Source organism: Mauremys mutica, chromosome 9 (assembly GCF_020497125.1).
Source record: "Mauremys mutica isolate MM-2020 ecotype Southern chromosome 9, ASM2049712v1, whole genome shotgun sequence".
NCBI lineage: Eukaryota > Metazoa > Chordata > Testudines > Geoemydidae > Mauremys > Mauremys mutica.
Window position 1 is genome coordinate 59,245,651 of NC_059080.1, and position 17,509 is coordinate 59,263,159.

Genomic DNA, 17,509 nt, shown 5'->3' on the forward strand with positions numbered 1-17,509 from the left:
CTAGCCAATGGACACCAGACACTCCAAGGGGGCATAGGTGCTGGAACAAGGGGTTATGGGGGTGCGGCAACACCCCCTGGCTTGAAGTAGTGTCCATTATATGCAGGGTTTACAGTTTGGTTCAATGGCTCTCAGCACCCGCACTATAAAAATGGTTCCAGCACCCCTGCAATGGGAGAAGCGACCTGGTGTCCCTCAATGAGCGTCTCCTTCCCTCACTGTTGAAGCTGTTCCCCTTCACCACCAGCAATCTCAAGTTCCACCATCCATTCAGGCGGGTGGGTGGCATTTACACATCTTCTTTCTAACCCCAGCATCTCCCGTCCAAGTCACCATATTACCTCCCTTCTCTGAATCACTCCACTGGTTCCTCATTCTCCATCACACCAGACTTAAACATCCTGTCCTCACTACTTATCTCCCCACCCTATCTGGTTTCGTATCACATGGCCTGCACCCTGTCTGCTCTGCCAACGATGGCAGCCCCAATACCCCTCTTTTTGTTGATGCCCTGCCCCCCAGCCGTCTCTGCTGGTTTTCCACGCCAGCCCTTACCCATGGAACCCCTCTCTACTCAAGTTCTACTCTGATCAAAAAATGTACTGCCAAAGAGCAATTATCTTTACAGGCATGGGGGGAGGCACTGACTGCTGAGTGGAAACACTTTCAAATCGGTAAGAAGCAACATTGAGTGGGAGCCGCACTTTACATTTGTTTTAACTAAACGGACTTTCTTAACACGCTCGGTATCCTAGAGGGGCAGGCTAGCCACCTACGTGAGAGTGAGCGCAGTGCAAGATAAGGTGATGACAGGAATTGGCAGAGACCAGGGACACTTGGCCCAGATGGAACTGCTCTCCAAGGGGGTGGCAAAACAGGGGGAACAACACTGAAAAAGTTTTAGAGGAGCTATGCACAAAAGATAGCCCTCTTTCACCTTCACGCTTTCAGCCCCCCACCTGGCTAAAGAGAGATCCCACAAGGCAAACCTGCACAATGAATTGCCTATTGGCTTGCTCCTCTGTCTGCCTAAACTACTCCATCTAAGTCCCATAACTAAAGACAGTGTCTGGGAATTTCAAAGAAGCCTAAGGGATTTGGGCACCTGGTTCCCACTGTACATCGGTGAGGATTGATCACCAAACTTCCTCATCTATCTCAGCCATCAATGACAATCTCTTGCAGTTAATATCCTTTGAGAATGTAGCATCTGAGCCTTCACTGTGCTAGGAGCCCTCAGCTCCCGCAGACCACAACGAAAAATCAGGATACTCACCAGCTTACAATATCAGGCCCTCAATCAGGGCTAACTGGCATACAATTGCAGGCAGCTTTCCCCAGTCTTACCTGTGTTTATCATTGCTATTACCAGAGATAAGCCTGAATCAAAATGTCAGAGCCATACAACCCTGGACAAGTTCAGCTGTGAATCTGAACTTCATTACTTTCCCCCACCTCAAACTGACCCTCAAGTCCTTGGCCTGAACACACCAGCACTTTGGCAAGTTTGGGTCCGATTCTGAACTGTGAAGCCCAGGCCCATTTCCACAACATGTCACTGTCCCTATCCAGATTAAATAACGAATGCCAGTGAGTAGGAAATACATCCTGCTGTTACCAATACAACGTCAAGCAAGATTTGCTAACATGTTAGTGTAGCAAGAGCATGGCCAAGTATTCTAGGCCCAAATATCGACTTTGCTCAAAGAAAAGATGGGGAAGAGGCAGCAGATTTTGGCCCACAGTCAACTCTACAGCACTCTGCCTTCCAGTAGGGGGTATATTCGGGTAGGAGAAGACAAAGCAGGAGTGATGGCCCCAAGGGGACTATGCCAAACTGCAAAGGTTTGGATAGCCCTGAAGTAGCTGTAACTTGCACTGGGGGCTGAAGTGGCCTATTGGTTGCCCTCAGAATTTGGAGGCAAGGGGAGAGATGGTGGCTGGCCGCCTGCTCCCCGCTTAAGTTCAGCAAATGCTGCTTCAGTGCTCCCAGCAATTCAGCCCAGGACATTGTTATAACATAGAATGGCGGGAAGGGGTCCATGATTGAAAAGAAAAGAAATACAGACATTCCCTGATGTCTTTGAGCCACGATGCTTAGTGAGCACGGCCCAGTAAGGACACTTGACTGCTCAGCTCCCATTCTCCCCACCTAAGAAGTGCAAAGAGCTAAGAAAGAGCACTGAGCATTAAAAATCCCATTTGCTTTTCAAATACCTTTAGTAACCCAGGAAAGGAACCATTCTAACGTCAGACGTACATAGGCCTTGATCCAGGACATGTTCACACACATGCTCAGCTTTAAGCTCACGAGTAGTCTCAGGTGCTTAAAATTAAGCACATACAGTAACTGTTCACAGGACCAGGGCTTAGAACCCAAGAGCATAGGTGCCTTAGAAATACCGTAGATTAGCCAGATACATAGGTCAAAGAAAAGTGTCAAGATAAAAATAAAGTTTGCGACATTAAGGAAAGACAGCAAATAAATTAACCCCATACATGTTGCCTCTGGACACTTACAACTACAACACTTAGGTCAAGTCTGGCTACCCGGCATGTCAATGGAATTTACACCAAGCGTGGCCAGCAGGATTGGTGCCACTGTGGTAAAGGTGACAGCTTTCCTTTTTAGTCCTATTTTGGCTGCTAGTCTCTGCCTGACGTTACATATTTAATTAAACCACATTCTGCGTCTGCATGTCATAAAGTGCAATTATCATTCCACTTCCCTGGGTGACTTTGAGTAAAAAAAAAAAGGCGGGGGTGTGTGTGGAGAATGTCACCTCAAAAATTATCTTTGCTGCTTAGACTGAATATTTTAAACAGAATTTAACATTCCCGTCTAGGTTGTGGGAGCTGGTGACTGAATCACAATGAGATCTGCTGCAGGCTGAGTCATGAGAGACCAGGAGGAATGATACATCGGGAACACAATCAGTGCTGGTCAGCCTTGAGAGCAGAGGCACACAAGCACTATTATACTGCTGCCAAGGCCCAGTCCCTCCCCGCAGGAAGCTCTTCCAGTCGGCTACATTAGTTATCACTTCAAGGCATGACCTCTCTCAGCTCAAGGGATATTTTAAGGCAAATTTCTTTATTTAAATGTCATGCATTACAAGTTTGCACAGGATTCTGCCAGAGATTATTTCCACATTTGGCTGGCTTGTTTCAAATAGAAATAATACTTGGAAATTAACCCGTTCTAAACTAATCCTCTAGCTACTGGGGTAAATGATGGCTGATGCAGGGAAAGTGGCATACTTCCCTGTGGCCAGGGTACCACTTCTGCCAGCCAGCAAGGCATTAACTCCTTGTTTATGCCTAACCTGGGTGGACAGGGTGGAGTTTTGACACTGGCAGACCAAGTCATGCTAGAGTCAGGTCAATTCACTTGTGTATTAGTACAGGTCAAAGTAATGGTCTAAAAGAGTGTACAGGGTATTTAAACTTCATACAATTAATGGGTTGTTACATGCATTGTTTTTACATATCTGTGTCCTGTCATGATGTAAGGGCAAACACTTACATTGTAAATACCCCTGTAACTAAATAACTCATCAGACAAAGAAAACCTGTGAAATGCTGATGAAAGGCTTAAACAAAAAATTCTAATTTCAAAGCAAGTGGCCATTATGTATGAGGGACAGAGGTAAAAAAACTAAGTACGTTCCTCACCCTGTGTTAAAGGAAAACCCCCATGGATAAAGACACTATCCGCCTGCTTTATGTATGAAGAATCTATAAATATGGATTAAAAGAAAGATCCTTCATCTCTGAACTGTTTGGACTCTTCCAGGGAAGTGTACCAGATGCAAAGCAGAGATCCCCAGAGACAATCTGGGTATCCTGAAAGACTTTTGGGAACTGGCAGTTTATTACCTCACTGCCATCACTTGGAATTACAAACTGTGATTCACCTGTGCATATATTTTACCTGTTTTAACCTCTCAAGAACTCTCATTCTTTTTCTTAGCTAATAAACCTTTAGTTAGTTTACTATAGAATTGGATGCCAGCTTTGTCTTTGGTGTAAGATCTGGAGTACCACCTGATCTGGGGTAAGTGACTCATCTCTTGGGACTGTGAGAAACCCTGATGCAGTGTGAATTTCGGTTTATGTGACCATGATCACAAAGTCCAGTTTGTCCAGGTGGCAAAATAGGCTGGAGAGTGTCAGGGGACTGTCTGTGACTCCAAGGCAAGACTGCTACAGAGATCCAGGAGTTCCCATTAGTGAAATCTAAGTATAGAAAATACCACCAGCTTGGGGTGTTTGCCTTGTTTTCTGACAGTCTGCCCTGAGGTAGGCACTCACAGTTGTGACAGGAGTAACTAAAATTGTTTAGAGTGATCTCGATGTCCTCAGGCACTTATTGGGCTTTCTGTTCCCTGACAAACGCTCAGCTGCAGCAGTTGAAGTAGACTGAAACAGAAGCTCTCACTAAACCGGGCTGATGTGGGAAGCTGTAAGGGGAGCACTGTTTACCAAGCAAGGGGCAGGAGGGGGAGCCCTCTCTGCTTTGCACTGCTCTCTTGCCTAACTCAACATTACTTTCCTCCTTGGAGTGCTCCGTACCCCCAGTTAGAGTTCTTCTCCCCACAAATAGACTCACAAGGGACCACGTCTTCCCCTGCCACTCAGCCACAGCTGCTATCAGCAGAGGCATTGGAGCTGGATCCTCATGAATTTAAAGCAGAGGGGGAACCGGCAGTAGAGTGTTCCCCCATGACAGGCCTTCAGTTCTGGAACAAGCTCCAGCACCCTGGCCTGTTGCCCTTCAGAGAATACTGGGGGTGAGCTGGGGGGTTAACTTTGTAACTAGGACATGGGGCACCTGGCGCTTAGGACAGGTGCCCTTTAATTATAATTTATTTTGATTTCTACAAATATTAATTGAATAAATATCAGCTGCAAAAGCCCAAATCACAGTAAATCCACACTGTGCTCTGCCTGAAGTTGTCACCATGCAGGGCCACATGCATTCTGTCCCTGCAAGAAGGACAAAGAACTTGCACAGAGGGTTGCTATGTAGGACTCCATTAGCACCCAGAGGCCCTAGCTAAGGATCAGAACCCCAGTGTCCTGTGCACTGGGTAGACACCAGACAAGAGACAGTCCCTGCTTACATGCTGAGTTAAGGAGAAGATGCAACATGTAGATGAAACAAACAAATAGGAATGGATGAGGGACAGGGCAAACAAGGTAGCCATCATCATTGGTCCATGCAGCTGCATATGCACGTGTCAATACACATACCTGCTTCCTACTGGTCCATGCTCCTCTGCAGGAAGTCACAGACAACCTGTAGAGTGAATGATCTCTCTCTCTGCACCTGATGAAAGGCCTACTGAGGTCCGGAGAAAGGCTCCCATTGACTTCAGTGGGCTTTGCATCAGGCACTCTGGGACTTTCTAGAGGAGGCAGCCTTTTGGCCAGGCAAATGCCACCATCATGCATTCTTGCCAAGCCATAGGTTTGCGGTCATCCACAGATACACATTGCCATGGCAAATTTCACCCTCTTTCTAGCTACTGTATCGCAGCCAGTAACTGAGGCAATCAAGGCAGAATTCTCAGCTTGTCTCCCATACCCACACAGCAGAGTAAGCAGGTGTAAGACATTCACTCACTCCCTTGCACAGGCCAGGTGCCCAGTGGCTCCCACAGGGAAAGCAGCCTCTGCAGGGCCCCTACTCCCACACAGGGAGTGGGTAAAGCCTTGACTCCACACCAGCCTGGCCAGCACAGCGGGAGAAATAACCTGCAATGATTAGCGAGTTACTTCCTTCCTGGAGCAAGTGGGACCACCAGAAAATGAATGTGACCCTCAGAATCACAGCTGATTGCCTGGCCTGCTCAGAAGGCAGTGCCTCTTACCCCACACAGTTGTTAAATCACAATCCATCCCCATGGAAGGTGAACGCACCCTCTGTTCTAGAGCGTAACATTGTGATCCTGTGCTGAAATGCTTCCAGTCTACTAGAAGATCAGTGCTTCCAACAGGTACACTGGAAAACACTTGATATAGTTAATATAATGCCTGCACTCATTACATTTTCTTTTCATTCAGCTTAACATGTGAAGAAAAAAAACAGACCTCACTTACCTTACATTTCCCCTGTCTCTAAATGTCAGCACTGTTCTCTTGACTGGAGTAGGATGTTTCAGGAGTGATTTATTGATGTTTTCTCCTTTAAAATGGAAACCAAACACGTTATGATTTCACACAGAAAAAATTAATAATGATAGTTTTATTGAAGAACACCAAAGCCCACCTGCCTGTTGCCATTACATCCAGCCAGAGCTGGCCTTACCATGAGGCAAACTGAGGCAGCCGCCTCAGGTACCAGATTGCAGAGGGGCCCCACTAGGACCCAGAGTGTAGAAAATTGCGTCTGCTGCTGGTGCATATGTATTCTCTCTGCTCTAGATGCACAGAGATGGTGGAGTGCTGTGCTGGAGGAAGGAGGGCACAAGAGACATAACAGGCAGGCAGAAGAAAAGGTGAGAGGGAATAACAGAAAGCAGAAGGAGCTAAAGAGAGAGAGAGGAGGAGGAGCCTCTTATGTACCTCTCCAGCACCCCCAGGAGCCTGCACTGATTAACACCAGCTTCTCAGGGAGCTTCCTGTTTCCTGATGCTTCCCTGAACCCACTTGAGGAGAACAGGCAGTCAACTGAAGTAGTAGGAGCCAGTTAGGCCATTAAGACGCTGATATCTTCCCTCACCCAGGCTCTGCTACCAGCCTGCTTATTTGTCCCCTTCAATTGAGTGTTGAGAGCCACTATAGATAGAGTGTTGAGAGCCACTATAGAACAACAGTCATGAGTGAAAGAAGAAAACACCCCTCTGAGGCAGCATTTTGAAAAAGAAAGCAAGCAAAGGAAGCTTTTCTATCTAAGCAGGAAGGAGCTCTCCTGAGATACATAGACACAAATGTTGATGGTGAGCCTTCTGGCCCCAGTGAGGATGTAAATGGTGAGGAGATGCCTGATCTTCCAGTTAGTAAGAGTGCCGGTGACCTGGCAGCTACTGCAGCATCCATATCTCCATCTCAAATGGATGTAACTAGGCACATTCCTGAAGAAAAGTGTAGATCAGAGAAGAGTGTGGTGGAGGCGAAAGAAACAGCTGCAGCTGAGTTTAATTCCTTAAGTCTAGATGATCCAGGACTGTGGACCCACTTGAGCAGTAGCTGGAGGGACTTCCTTGTACTGCATGGGCTACAGAAAGTGAAAAAACTTCATGTTCCCCAAAGACAATGAAAATAGAAGTTTCCATCCAACACATTACTGGTGTGAAATCCCTAATGGTGACAAAGTGGAGAGGCCATGACTTATGTACTCAAAAACCCAGAATGCTGCATACTGTTTTTGTTGCAAACTCTTCCAGTCTAATGTTCCATCCACACTGGGTTCTGCAGGAACAAAGAACTGGAAGAATCTGGCTAGAAATCTGGCATGCCATGAGAAGGCAGCAAATCACCAGAGAGCATTCATTAGGTGGAAAGAGACTAAGATTAAAGGCCACCATAGCTGATCAGCATCAAGAGAAGATTGCATCAGAGTCTTTTGTGAATGTGAAGTTGCGGAACTATTAACTAAGGTTTGTAACCTGTCCTTTAAATCGGCTTCGGTACTCAATGACTGGAAGTTAGCTAATGTAACGCCAATATTTAAAAAGGGCTCTAGGGGTGATCCTGGCAATTACAGACCGGTAAGTCTAACGTCGGTACCGGGCAAATTAGTTGAAACAATAGTAAAGAATAAAATTGTCAGACACATAGAAAAACATAAACTCTTGAGCAATAGTCAACATGGTTTCTGTAAAGGGAAATCGTGTCTTACTAATCTATTAGAGTTCTTTGAAGGGGTCAACAAACATGTGGACAAGGGGGATCCGGTGGACATAGTGTACTTAGATTTCCAGAAAGCCTTTGACAAGGTCCCTCACCAAAGGCTCTTACGTAAATTAAGCTGTCATGGGATAAAAAGAAAGGTCCTTTCATGGATTGAGAACTGGTTAAAGGACAGGGAACAAAGGGTAGGAATTAATGGTAAATTCTCAGAATGGAGAGGGGTAACTAGTGGTGTTCCCCAAGGGTCAGTCCTAGGACAATCCTATTCAATTTATTCATAAATGATCTGGAGAAAGGGGTAAACAGTGAGGTGGCAAAGTTTGCAGATGATACTAAACTACTCAAGATAGTTAAGCCCAAAGCAGATTGTGAAGAACTTCAAAAAGATCTCACAAAACTAAGTGATTGGGCAACAAAATGGCAAATGAAATTTAATGTTGATAAATGTAAAGTAATGCACATTGGAAAAAATAACCCCAACTATACATACAACATGATGGGGGCTAATTTAGCTACAATGAGTCAGGAAAAAGATCTTGGAGTTATCGTGGATAGTTCTCTGAAGATGTCTACGCAGTGTGCAGAGGCGGTCAAAAAAGCAAACAGGATGTTAGGAATCATTAAAAAGGGGATAGAGAATAAGACTAAGAATATATTATTGCCCTTATATAAATCCATGGTACGCCCACATCTCGAATACTGTGTACAGGTGTGGTCTCCTCACCTCAAAAAAGATATTCTAGCACTAGAAAAGGTTCAGAAAAGAGCAACTAAAATGATTAGGGGTTTGGAGAGGGTCCCATATGAGGAAAGATTAAACAGGCTAGGACTCTTCAGTTTGGAAAAGAGGAGACTAAGGGGGGACATGATAGAGGTATATAAAATCATGAGTGATGTTGAGAAAGTGGATAAGGAAAAGTTATTTACTTATTCCCATAATACAAGAACTAGGGGTCACCAAATGAAATTAATAGGCAGCAGGTTTAAAACAAATAAAAGGAAGTTCTTCTTCACGCAGCGCACAGTCAACTTGTGGAACTCCTTACCTGAGGAGGTTGTGAAGGCTAGGACTATAACAATGTTTAAAAGGGGACTGGATAAATTCATGGTGGCTAAGTCCATAAATGGCTATTAGCCAGGATGGGTAAGAATGGTGTCCCTAGCCTCTGTTCGTCAGAGGATGGAGATGGATGGCAGGAGAGAGATCACTTGATCATTGCCTGTTAGGTTCACTCCCTCAGGGGCACCTGGCATTGGCCACTGTCGGTAGACAGATACTGGGCTAGATGGACCTTTGGTCTGACCCGGTACAGCCTTTCTTATGTTCTTATGTTATGTTATGTTATGTTATGTTATGTTATGTTATGTTATGTTATGTTATGTTATGTTATGTTATGTTCTTTTTACTGGCAAAATTTTCTGAAAAGGCTCATTGCCATTGTGAGAATGCTTGCTACCCAAAACCTAGCACTGTGTGGCACTTCAGATCAGCTGTATGTGCCAAACAAAGGAAACTTCCTTAAAATTGTGGAGCTGATGGCTGAGTTTGATGCTGTACTCCACGAGCATCTAAGGGTATGTCTACACTACAAGAGTAGTTCGATTTAACTTAGGTCGAATTTGTGGATTTGACCTGATGAATTCGAATTTGTGTATCCACACTAAGGACACTAATTCGACTTTGTGAGTCCACACTAACGGGGCAAGCGTCGACATTGGAAGCGGTGCATTCTGGGCAGCTATCCCACAGTTCCCGCAGTCCCCGCTTCCCATTGGAATGCTGGGTAGAGCCCCCAATGCCTTCTGGGGGAAAAATGTGTCGAGGGTGGTTTTGGGTAACTGTCATCATTCAACCGTCACTCCTGCCCTCTCTCCTTGAAAGCGCCGGCGGGAACTCTGTTCGCGCACTTTTCTGGTCAGTGACAGCGCGGACGCCACAGCACTGCGAGCATGGAGCCCGCTGCGATCATCGCTGCACTTATGGCCGTTGTCAACTCCTCGCACCTTATCGAACACCTCTTCCAAAGTCAGCTGCTGAGAAATCGGGCAAGGAGGCTCCGGCAGCGCGGTGAGGACGTGAAGTGTGAGAGTGGCACAGACCTCTCACAAAGCACGGTACGCCGCGCCGTGGAGATTATGGTGGCAATGGGTCACGTTCATGCTATGGGATGGCGATTCTGGGCCCGAGAAACAAGCACGGACTGGTGGGACCGCATAGTGCTGCAGGTCTGGGATGAATCACAGTGGCTGCGAAACTTCAGGATGCGTAAGGGCACTTTCCTTGAACTGTGTGACTTGCTGGCCCCTGACCTGAAGCGCCAGGACACCCGGATGCGAGCAGCCCTGAGTGTGCAGAAGCGAGTGGCCATAGCCCTCTGGAAACTTGCAATGCCAGACAGCTACCGGTCAGTAGCGAACCACTTTGGCGTGGGCAAATCTACCGTGGGGGTTGCTGTGATGCAAGTAGCCCACGCAATCGTTGACCTACTGCTCTCAAAGATGGTGACCCTGGGAAACGTCCAGGTCGTCATAGATGGCTTCGCCGCGATGGGATTCCCAAACTGCGGTGGGGCTATAGATGGCACTCACATCCCTATCCTGGGACCGGCCCACCAGGCCAGCCAGTATATTAACCGAAAGGGCTACTTTTCAATGGTGCTGCAAGCACTGGTGGACCATAGGGGACGTTTTACCAACATCTACGTCGGGTGGCCGGGCAAGGTTCATGACGCGCCTGTGTTCAGGAACTCTGGTCTGTTTAGACACCTGCAGGAAGGTAGTTTCTTCCCGGACCACAAAGTAAGTGTTGGGGATGTGGAGATGCCTACAGTGATCCTCGGGGACCCAGCCTACCCGCTAATGCCCTGGCTCATGAAGCCCTATACAGGCGCCCTGGACAGTGACAAGGAGCTCTTCAACTACCGGCTGAGCAAGTGCAGAATGGTGGTGGAGTGTGCTTTCGGACGTCTCAAGGGGAGATGGAGGAGCTTACTCACTCGCTCGGATCTCAGCGAAACCAATATCCCCATTGTTATTGCAGCTTGCTGTGTGCTCCACAATCTCTGTGAGAGCAAGGGGGACACCTTTATGGCGGGATGGGAGGTTGAGGCAAATCGCATGGCTGCTGATTACGCTCAGCCAGACACCCGTGTGATTAGAAGAGCCCAGCGGGAAGCGCTGTGCATCCGGGAGGCTTTGAAAGCTAGGTTCCTCAGAGAGCAGGGTAACCTATGACTGTCCAGTCTCTTTACAGAGAAGCTGAACCTGCCCCTGTTTCAGTTACTATTGACTTTTTTCAGCGGTTACATACCCCGTTCACCAGGTTTCCCCCCTTCCAACAGACGTTTAAAAATAAAGTTAATGGAACATTGTTAATTAACAAAGTTTTCTTTACTAATGAATTTGCGTTAAAGGGTTCCAACAGGGACGCAGACTGTGGTGGGTACGGTGTGCAGTGATGTACAGACCGCTTCTACACTCGAGGAATGACAGGCTCCTGCTCCTACAGCGGTCTCTGGGGGGAGGACGGTTACCGGAGGGTGTGCAGGAAGGGGTGGGTTTGCAGGAAGGGGTGAGGGGTGTGTGGGAAGGGTGAGTAGGTGTAGGGGGATGATGGCTCTGGCTGGGGCTCAGGGCATCGGAGAGGTTCATGACTAGGGTGGAAGGGCATGGTAAGGGCAGCCTGCCTTGCCATTTGTGGATGCCAGGCGCTCGGATCCTGGGGCAACATACACCTCCCAGACTGACCTGGGGCAGCAGACACCTCGCAGAGTGACCCGGGTGCCTAGTGACTGCACTCTGTGTGTGACCTGCTGTTGATCCTGCCCCCATGTCTGTACCCTGTTAATGGTGGCTGTCCTATGCAATTAACAAACCCCTCCCCCCCCACACACAAAGTCTTCTGCAAAGAAACATGACGGAAACAGTAATGAACAGCAAACTATTTTTAATACTCAACTACACAGTTGGGGGATGAAACTGGGATTTGGGATCGGGTGAGCCAGGAAGGCAAGCAATTCTCATACTTTAGGGAATGAGAGCTGTTTGGTACATGAGCGCTCTGCTGGGGTGGAGTGACAGTTTTCACGGCCCCTAGCGCCCCTCCTTCTTGTGATTTTGGGTGAGGGGGGGACAGGACTTTGTGGCAGGGGAGGGCGGTTGCAGATACAGTTCAGGGGGGCTCTCTGCTCCTGCCTGCGGTCCTGCAGAACATCCACAAGGCGCCGGAGCGTGTCTGTTTGCTCCCTCATTAGTCCAAGCAGCGTTTGAGTCGCCTGCTGGTCTTCCTACTGCCACCTGTCCTCCCGTTCGCTGTGTGAGCGCTGCTGCTGAGAGAGGGTCTCCCTCCACTGGCTCTGCTGGGCCGCCTCGGCTCTGGAGCAGGCCATGAGTTCAGCGAACATCTCGTCCCGAGTCTTTTTCTTTCGCCGCCTAATCTGCGCCAGCCTCTGTGAGGGGGATGCCGGGGCAGTTCGGGAAAGAGCCGCAGCTGTGTGATGTGAAAAAGGAAGTGATTTCCTTCCAAAGATACATGTTTGCGAACACTGAACACAGTCTACTCAGTTTCTGTGAACAAGACCATACAGGGCACCTAATCTCATGTGCTCTCAGGACAAGTTCGAATTTTCGGCATTCGCTTTCATTGCCTGGGGTCTTGCACTGGAGATCGGACAAGCGGGGCAGGACAGCAGAATCCGTGTAGCAGCCAGGCCTGGTAAGCCGTAAACTTTAGGCTGCTTAACAGTTAATGGATAGCAGTGCCCTCCTGCTGCAGGCAATCTGGAAAGCATAAAGTCTGACCCTGTTCCAGCCCCTCGCGGCTGTCCCCGGGAAAGATCCCTGTATGCTTTTCCTCTGCAGCCTACAACACGTGGCTGTTAAACAACGGTCATTGTTATGCAAAGGAAAAGTCAAGCATTCACAATAGTAACATTAAAGTAATTCCCCTAATTAGATGCAGCAGTCGCCGAGCGAGATCACCCTGAGGCGGGTCTCCAGGAGAAACAGAGAGCGCATGCTGCGTGAATCCCTGCACAGACCAGGGCCCTATGCTGCCATGCTGGTCGAGGCGATGCTCCCATTATACCTCCTGATGGCCTGGCGCGGAAGAGTGTGCTTCCACGGAGCACCCAACAAGGCACCTCTTCCCAGGAACCTCCTGCGGAGGCTTTTCGAGTACCTCTACAAGAGCTTCGTTGAACTGTCCCAAGAGGATTTTTGTTCGATCCCTATATGCATTGACCTTCTTTTTATATAGTTTTTATTCCTGTTTTGTTAAGAAATAAATGTTTAAATGTTTATAGCACTTACCGACTGATCCTTCCCCTGATTCGGAGTCCGGGTTAACGGCCGGGGAGGGTTGGTAGGGGATCTCTGTGAGGGTGATGAAGAGATCCTGGCTGTCGGGGAAAGCGGTATTGTAACCGCTGTTGCCTGCCTCGTCCTCCACAAACCCTTCCTCATCTTCCCCATCGGCGAACATCGCCGAGAAACTGCCCCTCGACACTATCCCATCCTCAGAGTCCACGGTCACTGGTGGGGCAGTGGTGGCAGACCCACCGAGAATGGCATGCAGTGCCTCGTAGAAGCGGCATGTCTGGGGCTGGGCTCCGGAGCGTCCGTTTGCCACTTTGATTTTTTGGTAGCCTTGTCTCAGGTCCTTGATTTTCACGCGGCACTGCGTTGCATCCCGGCTGTATCCTCTGAGTGCCATGGCTTTGGAGACCTTCTCGTAGGTCTTTGCATTCCGTTTTTTGGAGCGCAGCTCCGAAAGCACAGACTCATCGCCCCACACAGTGATCAGATCCAAGACTTCCCAGTCAGTCCATGCTGGGGCCCTCTTTCTACTCTGAGATTGCATGGACTCCTCTGCTGGAGAGCTCTGCATCGCTGCCAGTGCTGCTGAGCTCGCCACGATGTCCAACCAGGAATTGAGATTCCAACTGGCCAGACAGGAAAAGGAATTCAAATTTTCCCGGGGCTTTTCCTGTATGGCTGATCAGAACATCTGAGCTCGGACTGCTGTCCAGAGCGTCAACACAGTGGTGCACTGTGGGATAGCTCCTGGAGCTACTAAGTTCGATTTGCATCCACACCTAGCCTAATTCGACATAGCCATGTCGAATTTAGCGCTACTCCCCTCGTCGGGGTGGAGTACCGAATTCGAACTAAAGAGCCCTCTAGGTCGAATTAAATGGCTTCCTGGTGTGGACGGGTGCGCGGTTAATTCGAATTAACGCTGCTAATTTCGAATTAAAGTCCTAGTGTGTACCAGGCCTAAGAAGAGTCACCACCCAAGAAATGTACACACATCACTACCTTGGAAAAACAATTCAATATGGGATCATACAGTTACTGGCAACAAAAGTCAAACAGAAGATGGTGGCAGATCTGAAGTCAGCAAGTTATTACTCTGTTATGCTGGACTGCACACCTGACATCAGCCATATGGAACAAATTACTTTAATGGTGCGTTTTGTAACAACAACTACAGAACCTGGTGAAAATGTTCCTGCAATGGTGATTGTCAGAGAGCATTTTCTAGACTTTATTGACATTGATGATACTACAGGAGCTGGTATGACAAATGTGCTTCTTAAAAAACTGGAAGATACAGGAACTGCGATAGCTGACATGAGATGTCAGGGCTATGATAATGGTGCCACATGAGAGGAAAGAACAGAGGAGTGCAGACACGGATCCGAGAGTTAAACCCTCAAGCTTTTTTTGTCCCGTGCAGTTCTCACTCATTGAACTTGGTGGTCAGTGATGCAGCATCAGCTTCTAGTGAGGCTGTTGAATTTTTTAATGTAATTCAAAGAATCTATGTATTTTTCTCTGCATCAGCTCATCGATGGCAAATTTTGAAGCAACATCTGGGAACTTCCTCTCTGACACTGAAACCACTGAGTGCCACACGATAGGAAAGTTGAGTGGAGACGATAAAGCCTATCAAACACCAAACTGGAAGACAGATGATGCCATAGTTGCCATTATGGAGGATAATGCTATGACAGGAACTGTTTGTGGGAGAACAGTGGCAAAGGGAAATGGAATCACCAGAAACATACATAACTTCAAATTTCTGTTTGGCTTAGTGTTGTGGCATGACATACTGTTTGAAATAAATGTTGTAAGCAAGAGACTCCAAAGTGTTGACCTTGATGATGATGATAATGATAATGATGATGGGCAATCACTTGTTACTGAGTATGATCATCTTCCATGAGAGTTATGGGTCCTCAGGTGGCTAATAAGGCCAATCCTTGAACCACAAGTTCTATTACAACGAGGGCAGATGTTTTCAGGCTCAGCAGAAGGCTGTTGACCATGAGTGGAGAACAGTCTCTCCTTCCTCCTGTGCCTCTGCGGCTTGTTGGCGAGCAAGTTCAAAATGCAAGGGACCATCCTGTAGGACTTCACTTCATTTTAAGAGATCCTGGGCAAGTGTCTCCCAGGTATCAATGTCAATATTACATTTTTGAGGTTGTCCTTCAGCAAGTCCTTATAACTCTTCCATTGTCCACCCACATTATGGTACCCTTCTTTCAGCTGAGAGAACAGGACTGTTTTGAGAGACGATGGTCTGGCATCCAGACAACGTGACCAGACCAGTGGAATTGCTGACAGATGATCATTCCCTCAATACTGGTGGTCTTTGCCTCTTCCAGAACACTAATATTGGTGCGCCTGTCTTCCCATTTGATCTTCAGAATCTTACGAAGGCAGCGTTGATGGTGCCTTTCAAGGACTTTCAAGTGGTGTCTATAGGTGGTCCAAATTTCAGACCCATACAAGAGTGTTGGGAGAATAACGGTTTGATAAACAAGAAGCTTGGTGTCTGTTCAAATGTCGTGATCTTCAAAGACCCTGTGCCATAAATGAGAAAAACCTATACTGGCACAGCTCAGGGGATGTCGCCTGACCTTGATATATCTGGAGCAATGGAACAACTGGATACAGCAAAGTCATACCTACAGTCTTACCGATCAGATGAAGGATTTCAAAATGTTCTGAAGAGTGCACAGAAGTTGGCAGAGGAACTTCATACTGAAGCTATTTCCCCATCCATTCAAGAATACAAGAGTCACCGAAGAAGATGACATTTTGATTACGAGGCACGGGATAATCCCATAAGAGACCCCAAACAACAATTCAAAGTTGAATTATTTAACCAGGTGTTAGATTGTGCAATACAGTCCATTGAAGAACATTTCATGCAGCTCAAGGAACACAGCAGTATATTTGGGATGTTGTATGATATTCCAAAACTCCTCACTATACCTGAGGAAGACCTACACCAGCAAGGCAGGGCACTAGAGTCAGTGTTGATACATGATGACATGCACGATATTGATGCAAGTGTATATGATGAACTGAAAGCCTTTTAAAGATACATTTCAGCAGGATCAACTCCAAAGGCTGTTCTGGAATATATGTGCACAAATAAGATGACCCCACGCTTTCCAAATGCTTTTGTGGCTCGGCGCATACTTCTAACATACTTCTAACTCCTGTAACAGTTGCCAGTGGAGAATGCAGCTTCTCCAAACTGAAATTAATAAAAACACATCTACGCTCCACAATGACACAGGAGAGGCTGGTTGGCCTTGCTACCATCTCAATAGAGCATGAGCTGGCCCAGATTGTGGACCTTCAGCAGGAAGCAGTTCAAATCTTTGCAACCAAGAAGGCACGGAAAGCACCACTTCGATTATTCAAACAGATAAAAATGCCAGTGATAACTATGTAGACAAGACAAGTTACATTTGCTGTTCAGGCATTTGAAAGTTAAGTGTTACTTACAATTTTTGAACAAGGCATTTTAAGTTGTTAGTTCTCCTTTATTGGGGTAGGTAGCAGAGCAGTACCATGAGAGGAGTCGAACAGGAAGAAGGCAGAATTGAGACCTTTCAAAGTTTTGGCCCAAGCGAGGGGGCATGGGGATGTCATTTGAGCTCCCCACCTCAGGTGCCAAAATGTTGTGGGCTGGCCCTGCATTCAGCACTACAGTGGCTGCCATTGCAAGAACGGAGTAAGGCAATAGCCAATTCATGCAGGATCTTGAGGAAGATAGCATGAGTCTAAGTTTTGATGGGCCCTATACACTGCCCCCAAGTCATGTCACAAACAGATTCATAGGATAAAGAGAACACAAGCTTCAGTCTTAACATTGACTAATATTTTAATAATAAACTCACTTATTTTAATTGGGGGGGGGTTTGCACTTCACTAATTTTAAGTATGAAAACCAAGTGTCAAGAAATATGTAAATTAAGTATTTCAGCCTAAAAAGGAACCTCCCTTTCCCACGCCCTTCCCTCAGATTATCAGTCAAATGCAGCTGAGGTTGATGCAAAACATTTTAGTCACCCACTTGTATCCTAGGGTACGTCTACACTACGGGACTATTCTGAATTTGCATAAACCGGTTTTGTAAAACAGATTGTATAAAATCGAGTGCGCGCGGCCACACTAAACACATTAAATCGGTGGTGTGCGTCCACGGTCCGAGGCTAGCGTCGATTTCTGGAGCATTGCACAGTGGGTAGCTATTCCGTAGCTATCCCATAGTTCCCGCAGCCTCCCCCGCCCCTTGGAATTTCCGGGTTGAGATCCCAGTGCCTGATGGGGCAAAAATCATTGTCGCGGG

At 47.2% G+C, this 17,509-nt stretch overlaps 1 long non-coding RNA gene across 1 annotated transcript in view; it reads right to left on the reverse strand.

Annotated features, from left to right (window-relative positions):
* LOC123377038 overlaps window positions 1-17,509 on the reverse strand; it is a 64,767-nt gene that overhangs the window by 35,036 nt on the left and 12,222 nt on the right. Inside the window, exon 2 of the long non-coding RNA XR_006582046.1 lies at window positions 6,106-6,190. This is a non-coding gene — a long non-coding RNA (uncharacterized LOC123377038). The remainder of the gene's footprint in view (window positions 1-6,105; window positions 6,191-17,509) is intronic.